At 51.6% G+C, this 15,551-nt stretch overlaps 1 pseudogene; it reads right to left on the bottom strand.

Annotated features, from left to right (window-relative positions):
* The window catches only part of LOC140711152 (borealin pseudogene), a 49,028-nt pseudogene that overhangs the window by 11,775 nt on the left and 21,702 nt on the right, over nucleotides 1-15,551 (bottom strand).

The raw sequence follows: 15,551 nt of genomic DNA on the forward strand, positions 1-15,551 counted from the left end.
AGGTTTAGAAAAAAACCACAAATCCCATAACAAAAGAACACTTAGTAATAAAAAAGCCTATGTCACTATCCCACATGGGTTACAGCCATGACTGATATGAAAAGCCATCACTGTGATTCAACTATAAGAACACTAATGACCATTATATGTAAAACAAGCCCACTAATAAAAATCATTAATTACTCATTCATTGATGTCCCCACACCATCTAATATCTCTATATGATGAAACTTCGGCTCACTTCTTGGTACCTGCTTAATCCTCCAGATCACCACAGCGTTATTTCTGGCCATACACTACACACCCGATACCTAAATTGCTTTCTCTTCTGTTGCCCATATTAACCAAGATGTGGACTACGGCTGAAGAGTCCGCTATTTTCACACTAACGGCTCTTCAACATTCTTCGTCTGCCTCTTCCTACACGTTGGTGGAGGCTTATATTATGGGTTATTCATATATTTAGAAACCAGAAATATTGGCATTATCCTCCTTCTCACAACCACAGCAACAGCATTTATAGGCTATGTGCTTCCATGAGGCCAAATATCATTCTGAGGCGCTACAGCAATCACAAACCTATCAGCCATCCCATATACTGGAACTGACCTTGTCCAATGAATCAGAGGTGGATTTTCAGTTGCCAAAGCCCCTCTTACACAATTCTTCACCTTCCATTTCATCTTACCTTTCATCATCATAGCCCTAACAATTCTCCACCTTTTATTCCTACATGAAACAGGGTCTAATAATCCTTCAGAAATTCCATCACATTCCAACAAAATCACCTTCCACCCTTACTATATAACCAAAGCTATTCTAGGTTTAATTTTTCTCCTCCTCCTTTTAATAATTCTAGTATCGTTTCTCGCCTGACCTCCTGAGTGACACAGATAATTACACCTTAGTCAACTCCCTAAATACCCTGCCCCACATTAAACCAGAGTGATACTTTTTATTTGCATATGCACTCTTATGGTCCATCCCCAATAAACTAGGAGGTGCACTGGCCCTTCTATTATCCACTCTCCTTCTAGCAGTTATTCCTGCACTCCACACATCCAAACAACAAAACATAATATTCCGCCCATTAAGGCAATATCTGTTCTGAATCTCAGTCACCGACCTACTCACACTCACATGGATCGGAGGACAGCCAAGAACATCCTTTCATTACCATCGGACAGACAGCATCTATGAGATATTTCTCTATTATTCTTGTTCTCATACCACTCACTGCCCTAATCGAGAATAAACTACTTAAATGAAACTGCCCATGTAGTATAATCCCATACGCCAGTCTTGTAAACCAGAAATGGAGAGTCCCTCCCCAGGGCAACTCAGAGAAAAAGCATTCCCGCTTCACCATCAACACCCAAAGCTGAGATTCTAATTAAACTATTCTCTATATTCTTTTCAGCACGCATTTTAATTTCTATGTAAGTACTGACCATCAGCACTAATACATTAATACTTTTATGTACTTTGTGCATTACTGCTAGTCCCCATGAATATATAGTACTGCCAATGCTTGATTGTGCACAGTACATTCACAGATTAGATGACATTACAAGCTTGCTCCACATGCATATAAGCAAGTGTTCACAATTTCTTAACTATCATACATAATACTACACTTACATATAGAACTAGTTCTACATGGATATCGACCAGTACTCAAAATTCTTAATATTACATAGTACATTCATTTGTTCATTGGACATTGCACATTTCAGTCAAAACCACCCTCGCCAACACGGATATCTCCTACCGAATTTTGGTCTCTTAATCTACCAACCTCTGAGAAATCATCATCCCACTCGGGCGTGTTACCCTCCTTGCTCCGGGCCCGGAATACTTGCGGGTGACTATACTGAAACTATACCTGGCATCTGGTTCTTACCTCAGGGTCATAAAACTAAGATCGCCCACATGTTCCCCTTAAATAAGACACCTCAATGGACCAGTGACTATCACCCTATTAACCAGTCACGGGAGCACTGTCATGCATCTGGCATTTTTAACTTTTGGGGATGCTATCACTCACCATCGCAGAAGGTCTGGTCCCCTTGCCATCGGCTGTAGTTGTACTTGGATTTGATTTCCACCAAACCAATTGTAGAAGTCACACCTACTCCTCAGGTAATCCACTCGACTCGGCCTCCCAAAGTGCTGGGATTACAGGCGTTAGCCGCCATGTCCAGTGCTTTTTTTTAATTGAAAAAAAGATTTTTTTGGCCAGGCACAGTGGTCACACCTGTAATCCCAACACTTGGGGAGGCTGAGGTGGAAGGATCGCTTGAGCCCAGGAGTTCAAGACCAGCCTGGGTAACATAGGGAAACCACTTCTTCCCTAAAAATACAAAAAATGAGCCAAGTGTGGTGGTGCGTGCCTGCAGCCGCAGCAGCCCCAGCTACTTGGGAGGCTGAAGTGGAAGGATTGCTTGAGCCAGGAGTTTGGGGCTACAGTAAACTACATCTTAAGGCAGGGTAGGTAGTCAACGAAGTGCCTCCCGGCCCTGCCTGGAGTCCTCACCTCCTGCAGCTGCCAGGGGTACCACTGCTCATTAATGCCCCGCTTCAGTTGTCCAAGTCGGAGCAGAAGCTCCAGAGGCCACCCAGCTCCTTGCGCTCCCGCAACAGGCTCTCCCAGGGGTATAGCATCCTGCCCTGCAGCGCCAAAGTGCAGCCATACAACAGTGCAGCCATACAACAGTGGCCAGAGCGCCGCCCAGGCCACCCTGTCCACCGGGTCACACTTTCCACTCCACAGCTAGGCCGCCATCTATGGGGCTAAGAGCAGCACGGGAGGAGCCCAGCGGAAGGGTTGCGTTAGGCGCCTAGGGCCGTCCAAGCCATCTTTGCTGAGGACAAGTGCCAGGCCTGCAGGGGCAGGGCGGGGCCCGGTGCTGCCCAGTGGGAACTGCAGCTGTAACCCCAGGCTATGCCTTTGGGTAAGCGGAACCCTCAACCCCAGCCAAGGGCAAGGTCGGCTCCCCACCCCAGAACCCGCTGGACGAAGACGGGCTGCAGGCCAGGACAGAACTCCTGAGATCAGTGGGATCTCTCGTTCATCAAGGAGCACCTTCTCTTGCCTTCCACAGCAGGAATTCAAGCAGGCCCCAGCCTGTAGCATCCATGCCTGTCAGATGCAGCCACTTGAAGAGAAGAATGTTCTTGGGATGGTGCCATAGCCTTGACCCTGGGCCTCTGGGGCCCGGACCCTAACCAAGGAGCCAGGAGCCCTCTCTTGGGGTTGCAGGCATATGAAGATACAGGGAGAGGGGCCAAATGCAGTGGCTCATCCCACTTTGAGAGGCTGAGGTGGGTGGATCACCTGATGTCAGGAGTTGGAGACCAGGTTAGCCAACCTGGTGATACACCTGTCTCTACTGAAAATGTGAAAAATTAACTGGGCATGGTGGTGTATGCCTGTAATCCTAGTTACTCGGGAGGCTGAGGCAGGAGAATTGCCTGAACCCGGGAGGAGGAGGTTGCAGTGAGCTGAGATCATGCCACTGCACTCCAGCCTGGTCCACAGAGTTAGGCTGTCTCAAAAGAAAAAACAAAAACAAAACACTACATACCTCCTACCAAATTTGCCTGCTAGGAAATTCCTTGTGAGCCCCGAAAACTTTACTGAACTCTAAGTCATCCCTCTGCTCATCTGAGACAAATGCGCATTTGACTGAACCACCTCGACTGGTTCTTTTCCTCCTCCCCGGCATTTAAATGCAGGAGCCACTGCCTGGCTATTTCTTTCTCCTCCTCTTCCTCCTTTACAGGTGTGAGCCACCTCGCCTGGCTGTTTCCTCCTCCTCCTCCTCTACAGGCGTGTGAGTCACCTCGCCTGGCTGTTTCTTCCTCCTCCTCCTCTACAGGCGTGTGAGTCACCTCGCCTGGCTGTTTCTTCCTCCTCAACAGGTGTGAGCCATTGCACATAGGTGTTTCCTCCTCCTCTGCCTCTACAAGCATGAGCCAGGTCACCTGGCTGTTTCCTCCTCCTCCTCCTCTTTCACAGTCATGAGCCACCACACCTGGCTGTTTCCTCCTCTTCCTTTACAGGTATGAGTCATCGCAGCTGGGTGTTTCCTCCTTCACAGGCGTGAGTCACCTCACAAGGTTCTTTCTTTTCCTCCTCCTCCTCTTCCTCATTTAAAGGTGAGCCACTGCTCCTGGCTGTTTCTTCCTCCTCTTCCTCCTTTACAGGCGTAAGCCACCATGCCCAGCTGTTTCATCCTCCTCCTCCCTTCTCCTCCTCCTTTACAGGAGTGAGCTGCATCTGGCTGTTTCTTCTTCCTCTTCTTCATTTTTTTAAGACAGAGGCTTGCTCTTTTCACCCAGGCTAGAGTGCAATGGTGCGATCTCGGCTCACTGCAACCTTCACCTCCTGGGTTCAAGCAATTCTGCCTCAGCCTCCCCAGTAGCTGGGATTACAGGATCCTACCAGCACACCCAGCTAATTGTTGTATTTTTAGTACAGATGGGGTTTCACCATGTTGGCCAGGCTGGTCTCGAACTCCTGACCTCAAATGATCCACCAGCCTCAGCCTCCTACAGTGCTGGGATTATAGGTGTGAGCCACCACGCCCGCTTGGGTATTTTTTTTTTTTTAATGTGTTAGCTGAGGTCTTGCTATGTTGCCCAGGCCTCCCAAAGTGCTAGAATTACAGGCATGAGCCACTGATCCTGGCCTGAGGTCACTGTGATACCCTGTTTGAAGGGGATGGGGCCTGGACCAGGTGGAGGCTAGGACAGGAGCCCCCTCTTCCCTTCCTATCTATGGTTCTCATTGCCTTTGCCCAGTTTTCTCTGCTTCCATTTTATTTTTTTAAGTTTTTATTTTAGAGACAGGGTCTCACTCTGTTGTCCAGGTTGGAATGCAGCGGCGTGATCATAGCTCACTGCAGCTCCACTCCTGAACGTAAGTGATCCTCTCACCGCAGTCTTACAAGTAGCTGGGACTTACAGGCATGCCCCACCATGCTGGACTAATTATTTGTTTTATTATTAGGTACAGGTAATAACACAGGAGTCTCCCTGTGTTGTCCAGGCTGGTCTCAAATTCCTGTCCTCAAGCATCCTTGCACCTTGCCCTTCCAAAGTGCTAGGATTACAGGCCACCCCGCCCTGCCTCTCCAGTCCCTGACCATCCCCACTGGCCAGCCCTGGAAAGCGCAGCAATGAGGGAGCCAGGCTGGGGCAAGAAACACGCAGCAGTGTCCTCTTGTGCCCACTTTATGTGGGGCCAGGCATGGGAGGACCTAAGCCTGCTGTGCCTGCAATAGTGCCTGCACCTGGCGGATCTGCCTGTTGATGCCGGAGCACGCAGTGCCACCCAGGGCACGATACTGCCCCACACTGCGCCCATAGTCCCACACGTGACTCATGTCACCTGAGAACAGGGGGCTGGGGAGAGAGGAAGAGGTGGGCCAGGCCACCGGGCCACCCTGGCCTCCAGGCACCCAAGCTCACCTCTTAGAAGGCAGTGTCGGGAAAGGGGTGCGCCACACCTGATGGTGTGCAGCTCCTGCAATGACAGCCGGTTGAGGGCGACCCCCTTGGACACAGCCATGAACACGGCTTTCCCAGAGGCCTTGTGGGCCTGGCAGAATGGCATCTGGGTGCTGGGGAGGAAGGTGGCACTGAGGCAGCTTCCTCCACGCCCTGATCTGCTACCATTGCCTGCGCCTCTTCCTTTTTTTTTTTTTTTTTTGATACAAAGTCTCACTCTGTTGCCCAGGCTGGAGTGGTGTCCCGACCTCACCTCACTGCAACCTCCACCTCCCAGGTTCAAGCGATTCTCCTGCCTCAGCCTCCTGAGAAGCTGGGATTATATGACTGTGCCACCACGTCCGGTTAACTGTTGTATTTTTAGTAGAGACGGGGGTTTCACCACGTTGACCAGGCTGGTCTCGAACTCCTGACCTCAAGTTACCCACCCACCTAGGCCTCCCAAAGTGCTGGATTACAGGTGTGAGTCACCAGGCCAGGGAACATGCACCCTGAGCTCCCCTACCCTCTGAGGGGCACCCCATCTCCTCAACCTCCCCCTGGCTGATACACACTCACCTCTTTGCAGACCAGGTAGTAGGCGAGGTCAGTGGCCAGTATGTCGGGGTTGAGGGCCTGTCCATGTTCTCTCAGTGAACTTGAGGGCACAGGTAGGCAAGTGGTGAGCCCTGGGCACGCTGGGGTCTGAAGCTGTCAAACCCAGGACCTGTTCCTCTGCCAGGATGTCCCTGCCTTGGGCAGATCCTCTCTTACCACTCGGCTCTGTCTCACTCTCAGCTTGAACCATCTTCTCCATAATTACTGATAATATTTACATACACTATTAATGCTTACTGGCCTGTAGGTTTTACTGGCCTTTATGTTTTCAAAGAGTCCTTATCTTTAGCATGCATCAGATGTTCCTGGAGGATTTGTTTTCTGTTGTAGGAGACAGGGTCTTGCTCTGTTGCCCAGGCTGGAGTACAGTGGCCATTACAGCTCATTGCAGCCTGAACTCAAGGGATCTTCCAGCCTTGGCTTCCTGAATAGCTGGGACTACAACCGCGCACGGCACCATACCCAGTTAATTTGTTGTTGTTGCTGATTTGGGCTTTTTTGAGACAGGGTCTTGCTCTGTCACCCAGGTTGGAGTGCAATGGCGCAATCATGGCTCTCTGCATCCTTGACCTCCTGGGCTCAAGGGATCCTCCCACATCAGTCTCCAGAGTGGCTAGGACCACAGGTACACGCCATCATGACTGGCTAATTTAATTTTTTTAATTTTAGAGACAGGGTCTCGCTATGTTGCTCAGGCTGGTTTTGAACTCCTGGGCTCAAGCGATGCTCCTGCCTCAACCTCTCAAAGTGGTGGGATTACACGTGTGAGGCACTAGGCATAGTGACTGGAGAATTTATGAAAAATACAAATTACTGGACAGCCATGGTGGCTCACACCTGTAATCCCAGCATTTCGGGAGGCTGAGGCGGGCGGATCACCTAAGGTCGGGAGTTTGAGAGCAGTGTGGCCAACATGGTGAAACCCCGTCCCTACTAAAAATACAAAATTAGCCAGGCGTGGTAGTGCATGCCTGTAATCCCAGCTACTCAGGAGGCTGAGGCAATCACTTGAACCTGGGAGGCGGAGGTTGCGGTGAGTCAAGATCACGCCATTGCACTCCAGCCTGGGCAACAAGAGTGAAACTCCATCTCAAAAAAATAAATAAATAAAATAAATATACATCCCTGGGGACCACCCCCAGAGTCTCTGATTCAACCATCTAGAGTGGGGCCTCACATCACATTTCTCAGGAGTTCTGAGGTGATGCTGGTGCTGCTAGTTGACTAGCTTCAAGAAACAGTTTTTTTTTCCTTTGTTTTTAGATGAAGTATTGCTCTGTCACACAGGCTGGAGCGCAATGGCGTGATCTCCGCTCACTGTAATCTCCATCTCCCCAGTTCAAGCAATCCTCCCACCTCAGCCTCCCAAAGTGCTAGGATTATAGGCATGAGCCACCGCGCCTGGCGCATGTCCTGAGGTCTCACCTGCTGTCTGCCAATGACGAAGTAAACAGAATGATGCCCTGGGCAAGGTGGAGAGGGGAGGCCAGGAAAGCGGTGGGGCTCCATGGGTCGTACCTTCAGGCGGCGCTCATTGGCTGTGTGGATGTCCTCATCATTGGAGTTGAGTGTGAAGGTGCCCTGGGCCCACTCCTCAGCCACCTATAGCGGGTAGCAGCAATGCCAGGGGTCAGGTGAGCAGGCATCAGCAGCCAAGAGGGCCCCTGTCCTGGTCCCACGGTATCCGTGATGACTGACTGTTCCTGTCCAGGAGCTGAGTCCTGAAAGCGCACCCTGAGAAGGTGCATCTGGGGCCCTGCACACCTTTACCCATGAGCCATATAGGCCACAGGGATCATTAAAGGATGGAGAGAGGTGGTCATCAAGGCACCCAGTTAAACAGCACATGAGAATATACTTAGTTCAACGTGAAACCACAGACTGGTAACACTGCACTATTTGCTCAGGATTTGGTGGGAGCCTGTGGCCACAGGGAGGGGGTCTCAGGTGGGGCTTGGGCCACGGCAAGTACCTTGTCTAGGCCATGTAGTATCCGGTCCATCTCGGCCTTGGTGAGAAGCCCTGAGATCACACCACTGGACTACAGCCTGGGTGACAGAGCAAGACTGCATCTCAAAAAAAAAAAAAGAAAAAAAAAAAAAAAAAAACCGGACAAAGTGAGTGATTAAACATGGCTCTAAGATCTCACCCATGCCCTCAATAGGTATTATTTACCGCATGCTGTGTCAGATATTGCAGAGTACCTTGGAAGCAACAATAAACAGGACTTCCCTCTCTCTCCTGAGCCCACAGTCCTCAAGGCTGCAATGAGCTGTGATCGCACCACTGCACTCCAGCTAGGGCAACAGAGTAACACCTTGCATCTACAGAAGAAAAAGAAAACTCAGGTTCCAACCCAGGAATTACTGAATCAGGATCTCAGAATGCAGAGATCTGCCATTTCAAAAAAACTTCCCCTAGAGATTCTGATCAGCCAGGTGTGGGCCAGATGAACTCTAAGCCCCCTTAAACCTTTGACATTCTATGAGTCTAGTAAATCAAAGTGCAAAAAACGCTGAGTCCAAACTGAGCAAACAAATCCCATCTCCCTATGCCCAGCCTCCCTGGATTCAGAAAGCCACGCTGCCTGGCGAGTAAGCAGGGAGAGAATTCTCATTAACCCAAAGACCATCTTTGAAAACAGACTGGCTGCAGCTGGGTGCGGTGGCCCACACCTGTAACCCCAGCCCTTTGGGAGGTTGAGGCAGGAGGTTCACTTGAGCCCAGGAGTTCGAGATCAGCCTGGGCAACATGGCAAGACCCTGTCTCTATTTTTTCAAGTAAAAAAACAAAACAAAAAATCCCACACTGGCAGCTCATGGTTCTTTCCAGCTGTTCCCATGAGCAGACTTCAGGACAAGCCCAGGCAAAGGTGGGGAAAAATGGGGTGGGGACCCCCAGGTTCACCCTCTTGTCTGCTACATAGTTGGAGTTGGTCACAAAGGTCACAGGCCGGGAAGGGTCCAAGGCTTTGGTGTGAGCGATCACCATCCTGTCCACAAAAGGCAGAAGGCACAGGTTCCGTCAGTCCAGGAAGGGCTCAGACACCCTCCCATCCTTTCTGTCCCATCTTCCCCCATCAGAACACAACACGGGGCCAGGCACGATGGCTCACACCTTTAATCTCAGCACTTTGGGAGGCCGAAGGAGGGTAGATCACTTGAGGTTGGGGGTTCAAGATCAGCCTGGCCAACATGGCAAAACCCCATCTCTATTACAAATACAAAAATTAGCTGGTCATGGTGGCACGTCTGTATCACCAGCTACTTGAAAGCTGAGGCACGAGACTCGCTTGAACCCAGGACGTGGAGGCTGCAGTGAGCCGAGATCACACCACTGCACTCTAGCCTGGTCCACAGAACAAGACCCTGTCTCAAAACAAACAAACAAACAAAAGGAAAAAAAGAAAAAAACAAAACATGGAGCCACTGCTTTCTTCCCTAACTTGAGATGTATTTTACATAAGGGCACATGATCCTCTAGTCCTAGACCAAGCTCTCTAACATCACTCTTTCTCCCCCTGCCTCCGAATCCTATCCCCCCAGAGGAGCAGCCACCCTTCCAGGCACACAGAGCTGAGGTCAGTGGGCTGGACACTGCCAAAAATGAGGTTGACTCTCTGAAACAGCTCTTGAACACAGGAATGGATGGGTGCAGATTCAAGAGGAATATTTACTAATGCATCAAGCGAACAGGGAGTGCAGGCTGGGAGGTAGGTATGGGGCTTGGTGCGAGGTGCTCAGTAGTGACTCAAATCTAAGGCCACAGGTCCTGGGCAGTGGGAATGGAGAAACATGCACAGAGAAATGGTGCAAGTGCCGGGCAAGGTGGATCACGCCTAGAATCCCAGCACTTCAGGAGGCTTACTAGAGACCAGGAGTTCGAGACCAGCCTGGGCAACATAGCAAGACCGTTTCTACAACAAATGTATAAATTAGGGTGGGACATGGTGGCTCACACCTATAATCCCAGCACTTTGGGAGGCCAAGGCAGGTAGATCACGAGGTCAAGAGTTCAAGACCAGACTGGCCAACATGGTGAAACCCCATCTCTACCAAAAAATACAAGAAAAAAACAACTGGCTGGGCCTGGTAGCACCTGCCCGTAATCCTAGCTACTCGGGAGGCTGAGGCAAGAGAACTGCTTGAACCCAGGAGGTAGAGGTTGCAGTGAGTCGAGATTGCACCACTGCTCTCCAGTCTGCGCAACAGAGCAAGAGACTTCTTCTCAGTGGGGAAAAAAAAAATTTAAACTTAGCCTGGCATGGTGGCACACATCTGTGGTCCCAGCTCTTTGGGAGGCTGAGGGGGAGGATCGCTTAAGCCCAGGAGGTTGAGGTGGCAACAAGCCATGATTGCACCACTGCACTCCATCCTGGGCAACAGAGCAAGACTCTGACTCTGAAAAACAAACAATGAAAGAAATGTTGCAAATGGAAATGACAAGTGGAGGCAGGAATTGGGCTCTGCAAGACAATAAACATAACTTGGACTGGAGAGTCAGGGACAGCCTCTTAGAAGAAACAGCCTTTATGCCAGGTCAAGTTAACCAGGAGGGATAAAGGGAAGAAAAACCCAACAGAGGGACCAGCCTGTGGTCAGAGCTCCCAGCACCCGCCCCAGGCCTCCACAGTAATTTTTTTTTTTAGAGACAGGGTCTCATTCTGTAGCCCAGGCTGGAGTACAACCTTCCCTTCCTGGTTTTAAGTGATTCTCCTGCTTCAGCCTCCCGAGTAGCTGGGATTACAGGTGCACACCACCATTCCCGGCTTATCTTTGTATTTTTAGCAGAGATGGGGTTTCACTATCTGTTGGTCAGGCTGGTCTTGAACTCCTGACCTCAAGTGATCCACCCACCTTGGCCTCCCAAAGTGCTGGGATTACAGACATGAGCCATCATGTTCGGCCTAGACTGTTGTTGAAGCCTCTTTTCCTCTTCTCTTTCCTAAGTTCATTTCTTCTTTTACACCCTCCCCCCATTATTGCTCTGCCCATTCAAAGCTGGCCGTGGCTGGCACGGGACAGAACAGAACCCCCTATCCTCAAGTTCCAAACCCACACTCTCCAACAGCCAGGCGTGAAGATGGGAAGCTTCAAAGGCTTGTGACAGCCCGGCTGAACCACTCCAGCCTGGGCGGCTCCCTTCAATTCCTGCCCCGGGGAAAACAGGCAACAGGCATGTCCTGAAAAGGCTGCTGATGTCGGCCTTGAAGGGGAGGTAGACCCTCATGCTCTAGCGCATTGACCCCATTTGCCCACTGTAGACACAGGGGATATGGGGAGGGTGGGGGGGCAGGTGAGGGCATGAGGAGGGGCCCTGCTATTGGGCACTCCCTCACATAAACTACAGCATGGAGCTCAGGGGCCTGGCAGTCAGACGGGAAGAATGGCATCCCAATGGGGTAGATCAGGCCACCTACCCCCCTACACAGGGCACAGCCCCCAGGGCAGGGCAGGGCCCCCCACAGTCCCACCCCAGGAGAAAGGCTGTTCAGCCGCCGTGCCCACCCACCCGCCCTGGCTGCTCCTGGCTGCACTGACCACGATGGCATAGGAGTGGGCACTGCCAAGCCTCAGCACCACTCTTGTGCGCAGGTCCTGGGTTCATTGCTCCGGCAGGGTCACCTCCTGTTCATACCACACCTGGCTGACAAAATGCCACAGCCGCCAGTGCTGGCCAATGTCGTTGAAGCTGGAAGGAACCGGCATGTCCAGGGTGGGGCCCGACTGTGGAAAGAAGGTCCAGTCTCAGCTCCTGGGCCCCCAAAGGGATCCGGGACCAGTGTGCTGCACAGCTGTGCCCCCAGGCCTAGCGCAAGCCCTGACACATAGCGGGGAATCTTAGCAAAACAGACAGATAACTTGCTGAGGACAGTTTGTGCACCTGGGCCAGTGGGGCCAGGAGTCCATCCTAGGAGTGGATGGGGCCCAATATCTCTCGAGACACGAGTGAGCCCAGGGCCGCATCCCAGCTCGAGGCAAGAAGGTTTAGACTGGTGACTAAGAGGTATATGACCCACTGCCTGTCACAGGGAGGAAGGCTGGTTGGGGGGTTTGGGGGGGCTTTCCTTAGGACACTGAGTGGGGCACACACTAGCACCCAGTTCTCTCCTCTCTTCCTCCTGTACCGAATGCCACAAAGTCAGAAAAAGAGGATGCAGACCAGGCAAAAGTGGCCCAGACCTTACCCGGTCCCACTTCTCTCCTGACCACATCCAAGTCAGGAGGGGAACAGGGGTGGCGTCCTCGGCCTGTCACATCCTGTCCTGTATCTGAACCTTGAAAACCAAAGGACCTTCCTCCTTGGCAGAGCTGACCTCAGGACATCTAAACTGTCCCCTCCTCCCGATCCCTGGGCCCAGCTCTGTGCAGTGCCTGCCGCTCTGGCCCCCCCAGTGTCTGGGTGGCTCATGCCTGTAATCAGCGCTTTGGGAGGTTAACGTGGGACGATGGCTTGAGGCCAGGAGTTCGAGACCAGCCTGGGCAACGTAGTGAGACTCTATATCTTAAAAAAAAAAAAAAAGTTATTATTATTATTTTTAAGACAAGAGTCTCACTGTGTCACCAAGGCTGGAGTGCAGTGGGGTGATCTCAGCTCACTGCAACCTCTGCCTCCTGGGTTCAAGCGATTCTCCTGGCTTAGCCTCCCAAGTAGCTAGAATTACAGGTATGCACCACCACACCCGGCTAGTTTTTATATTTTCAGTGGAGATGGGGTTTCACCATGTTGGCCAGGCTGGTCTTGAACTCCTGGCTTCAGGTGATTTACCCGTCTCAGCCTCCCAAAGTGCTGGCATTACAGGCGTGCGCCACCAAGCACGGGCACGTTTTTTGTTTTCTTTTTTTTTTTTTTTTGAGACAAGAGTCTCACTCTGTAGCCCAGGCTGGAGTGCAGTGGTGCGATCTCTGCTCACTGCAAGCTCCGCCTCCCGGGTTCATGCCATTCTCCTGCCTTAGCCTCCCGAGTAGCTGAAACTACAGGCCCCGCCACCACACCAGGCTAATTTTCTTTCTTTCTTTTTTCTATTTTTTTTCTTTTTTTAAGCAGAGACAGGGTTTCACGGTGTTAGCCAGGATGGTCTCAATTTCCTGACCTCGTGATCCGCCCATCTCCGTCTCCCAAAGTGCTGGGATTACAGGTGTGAGCCACTGCGACCGGCCTCTGCATTTTTTTTAATTAGCCAGGGATGGTGGCTCCAGCTAACTTGCAAGGCTGGGTGGGAGGATCGCTTGAGCTCAGAAGTTAGGATTGCACCACTGCGCTCCAACATGGGTGACAGGGCCAAACCCAGTCTCAAAAATTTTTTAATTAAAAATAAACACTAGAAAGATAGATACTGCCCGGGCTCAGCCTTCGCCCACGGAGGGGACTCCGCAGAAGCGCTTCCTCCTCCTCCTTGGCCATCCTGGGTCCCCCCGTCCACCTGTCCCCCAACCCCGCGCCCCCAGCCCGGGACGCCCAGGTGAAGGAGCCTGCTGGGGGCGGGGTGGGGGCCGGGCTCCTCCACTCCCGCCCCCGGGCTTCCGGGGACCTCCTGGCCCTGCCTCAAGCACGCATCTCTCGCAGCGGACACCGTTAACACCGCTCCTAGAAGCCACCGCACCTGATGTCGAAGAAGGCGGCACCGAAGCTCCAGAGGCCTCCAGCTCGTTGCGCTCCCGCAACGGCCTCTCTCGGGGGTATAACATTCAGCCCTGCAGCGCCAGGGCGCAGCCCCACAAGAGCGGCCAGCCCCACAAGAGCGGCCCGAGCGCCTACCAGGTGTCAGGCAGCCCCACAGACCACACTTTCTGCTCCTCCCTGGGCCGCCCTCTACGGGTCTAAGAGCAGCGCGGGAGGAGCCCTGCATCTCGCGCGACGTGACACGCGACGCGCCTGAGGCCATCCTCGCCATCTTTGTTGAGGGCGACTGCCAGGCCTTGAGGGGCTGGGCGGGGCCAGGCACTACAGAGTGGAGTCGGTGGGTGGGAACCCAGGGCTAGGCCCTTCAAGCAGGACCCTCACCCTCAGCCCCAGCCAAGAAGGGTGAAGTCTGCTCCCCACCTCGGCCCAGTCCTGACGATCCAGGGCTGCAGGCCAGGACAGAACCCCTGAGATAGGTGGGATTCCCCTCTTTCAAGAAACACTTCCACTGGCTTTCCCCAGCCGGACTCCGAGCAGGCTCCAGCAGAGCCTCTTCTATGCCTGTTGGATGCAGCCTCTTGGAGGGATGCACGTCCTTGTGATGCGGCCCGTGGCCTTGACCCTGGGCCTCTGGGGCCCTGATCCTAACCCGGGGGCCAAGAGCTCCCTCTTGGCATTGCAGGCACGTAAGGATGCAGGGAGAGGGCCCGGCGCAGTGGCTCACGCCTGTAACCAGCACTTTGGGAACCCGAGCGAAGCGGATCACTTAAGGCCAGGAGTTCAAGGGCAGCCTGAACAAAATGTGGAAACCCCGTTTCTACTACAAAAAAAGAAAAGAAAAGAAAAAAAAAATGGGCCGTGGTGGTGGGTGCCAGTAATTCCAGCTACTAGGAAGGCTGAGGCTGGAGAATCGCTTGAATACGGGAGGCGAAGGTTGCAGTGAACCGAGATCACACCACTGCACTCCAGCTCTGGGCGAAAGAACGAGACTCTGTCACAAAAAAAAAAAAAAAAAAAAACAGACAAGGGAAGACAGCGTAAGAAAGCTGCTGATGAGAGCTGCTGCTGAATAAAAGTCTTTTACCTGCCTGCAGCCCCCTGAGTGTTCTTTCTGCTCATCTATCCGCTCCCTTTGGACCTCAACATGACATTTGGTGTAGTCATGAACCTGATGGGGAGACAGCCTTGGCTTTGGAGTTAGAGTTCGTGGGTTCTGTTCCCTGCAATGCGGGGTCAGTTGGTACAACCATAATAGGGGGCAGTTTGATGGCATCTTTTAAAATGACAAACCCACCTGTGTATCCTTTGACCTAGCAACTCCACCTGTGCAAAAGGGCAGGTGTACAAGGAGGTTCACTGCAGTGTATTTGTAACCACAGAAGACTAGCAACATCCCAATGCCCATCTATAGTGGGCAAGTTTAATAACCTGTGGTTATTTCATACAATAACCTCTTAAAAAGAATGAGGCAGTTCCATGCATTCATTGCTACAAAACAATTCCCAGTGATATTAGAGTGAAGCTCTACTTCTGGAAATCCATGCTCATAAGAGAAAAACAGCACTAAGTTGGGCTGACCGCTTGTGTTGCAAAAGGGAACTTGGGTCCTAAGTAGGGCCATTATCTAGAATCTTGTCATCCAGGCTACTTTTCTTTCTTTCTTTTCTTTTCTTTTCTTTCTTTCTTTCTTTCTTTCTTTCTTTTCTTTCCTTTCTTTCTTTCTTTCTTTCTTTCTTTCTTTCTTTCTTTCTTTCTTTCTCTCTCTCTCTCTTTCTTTCTTTTCTTTCCTTTCTTTCTTTCTTTCTTTCTTCTTTCTT

The sequence above is a fragment of the Chlorocebus sabaeus genome, unplaced genomic scaffold, assembly GCF_047675955.1.
Source record: "Chlorocebus sabaeus isolate Y175 unplaced genomic scaffold, mChlSab1.0.hap1 unalloc_scaffold_235, whole genome shotgun sequence".
NCBI classification, from domain to species: domain Eukaryota; kingdom Metazoa; phylum Chordata; class Mammalia; order Primates; family Cercopithecidae; genus Chlorocebus; species Chlorocebus sabaeus.